Source organism: Penaeus monodon, chromosome 4 (genome assembly GCF_015228065.2).
Source record: "Penaeus monodon isolate SGIC_2016 chromosome 4, NSTDA_Pmon_1, whole genome shotgun sequence".
Lineage (NCBI taxonomy): Eukaryota > Metazoa > Arthropoda > Malacostraca > Decapoda > Penaeidae > Penaeus > Penaeus monodon.
This window is the reverse complement of record NC_051389.1, coordinates 22,574,275-22,576,774: the sequence shown is the minus strand read 5'-3', so window position 1 is coordinate 22,576,774 and position 2,500 is coordinate 22,574,275.

The window sequence follows — 2,500 nt, the reverse complement described above, 5'->3', positions numbered from 1 at the left end:
TAATCCTTACATCACAATAAAAATAAAGAAATAAAATAAATAAAAATAGAAGGCTAAAGGAAAAGAGAAGCAGTATTGCCACATCAAGCAAGCGTTTTATCTTCTCTCTCTTCCTCTCTCACCTTTCCCAGAAAAAAAATCGTTCAGTCCATAAAAATGACAAATAAAAAAAAAACGGGAAATAAGCAACAAGAGAGAGAAAGAAGAAGAAGAAGAAAAAAAAAATCACGCAGCCGCGGCCTTCGTTCCTACAGATTCTGCATCTTTAGTTATAGAGAAAAAGATCATTACTATAATGAGATCATTACTATAGTTGTTTTTTTGTTATTATTATTGTTTTTGCTGTAGTTATTATCATCATTATCATCATTAGCTCCAAAGAATCATCACACCACTAGAACCACTACTACATAAAACCAAGAGAGAAAGAGGGAGAAGAAGAAGAAGAAAAAGAAGAGAAGAAGAATAAAGAGAATAAAGATATGAAGTTGAAAATGAAAGTAAGGTTAAAGGTAAAGATAGATATAAATTGAAGGAAAAAGAGGTAAGAATACGCAGGAGAAGAAGAAAAGGAGAAGACAAAAAGATTACGGCGAAGATGAAGAAGAAGAATGAAGAAAAGAAAGATAAAGAAGAAGAAGAAGAAGAAGAAGAAGAAAAGAAGAAGAAAAAGGATGATTAAAAAAGATGAAAAAGACAAAGGGGAAGAAAAAGAACGAAAAGAGGAAAAAGAAAAAAAGAGAAGACGAGAAGGCGAAAGAGAGAGAGAATAACAGCATTGCAATCACAGGAAGGCCAAGATGTATTCTCTCGTTCCTCCCAAGGGTTTCTCAAAATAATTTATAACATCCATTCCACCCATAAAAGAAAGAAAAGAAAAGAAAAAGACAAGAATGAAAAAAGGGAAGTAAAAAGGGGTAAATGTAACTCCCAAAGCAACGTTGCGACCTCACGCAGTCTGCGATTTATTCTCCCCCTTTTCAGAACGCTTCGTCGCCAAGATGGAGCTCGACACCGGAAGGACTCGCTCGGGGTGGGGGTGGGGGGTGGGGGGTGCTTGGTGCCGCTCCCGTAGATGTTTTTTCATCTATTTTTATTTATTTATTTATTTATTTTTGTTCTAGATGTGATAATAAAATAGAATTAGGTAGGTAAGCGTATCTGGTATTCATCTTTAGCATGTGAAGTTTATATATACACACAGAATTATGATATTTATGCCTTAGACTATTCGAAGTTCCGTAACTTATTTCCCAAGCGATTTTCAGACTTAAGGAGAATTACAAACGACATTCATCCTAAGGCAATAGTGTAGCTTAAATAACTTAACTGGGACTCAAATCTAAGTGTATGGAACTAAGTATGATCCTAAGTGAATAATATCACTAATGCTTTTTATGATTATGTGCCTGGAATTGCAAATAGCGAATATCGAAGGGAAGAAAAAGAGTAATTGACACATATAACACATCGATATAAACAGAAATAAGACAACAATAAAGGATATAAAAAGAGAATGAAAAAAAAAAAAAAAAGACTCTTTAAAAAGTGAGACAAAATGGAGGTATCTCAGTGAAGTGCGAAAATCCGTGATCCGACGGAGCACGGACAACCCGAGGCTCTTTAGCAGGAAATAACGAGATTGCAAGCAGGCAAGCAAGCGGGAACTCAATTGCAGTCACTGCCTTGGCGATCGTTCGGAAGGCGGCGAGGACGGGAGGGAGGAGGGGAGGAGGGAAGGGGCAGGATGGGGGAGGGGGAGCACTCACCTAGCCTAAGCCATCGATGTGCTTGCGAGATAAATGGCCAACTGATAAATGCACCAATTTGGAGGCTATAACTTGCTTGTGGGATCATCCTGCGTGATAGATATGCAGAAGGGGAGGGGGAGGGGTGGGGGTATTTAAATGGCTTGGCTCGAAGAAACGGAGTGAGGAGATTTGTGTGTTTCGGGAAGACTTCTCTCTATTTTACGATTCTGTTGCGGGGCGATAAGCGATGATAAAAGGGATTGTGTCTGTCTGTTGCCTCTCCTTCTTTTTTCTCTCCCTCCCTCTCGCTCCCTTCCTTGCTCCCTCTCTCCCTCTATCTCTCTCTCTCTCTCTCTCTCTCTCTCTCTCTCTCTCTCTCTCTCTCTCTCTCTCTCTCTCTCTCTCTCTCTCTCTCTCTCTCTCTCTCTCTCTCTCCCTCTCTGTCTCTGTCACTTTAACAGACAATCTAAACTGAAACACACTCAGGTTTACAAAATATTATACTATGTATTAAATGAATAATGTAGATCTTTCACTGGGAAAAAAAGAAAATTAATGAAAGTAGATTAACTTTTGTTGGAATGGTTTTTGCAACAGTATTTAGAACATTTTAATATCACATCTTAAAAGTCATATGTAATACAGTATTATCCATATATAAATAGTAAGCCATGGATGCACATACTGCAATCATTGTATGTACGGATCTTACTTGAATGTGAATATAAATATTCATGCAAAGCATGCAC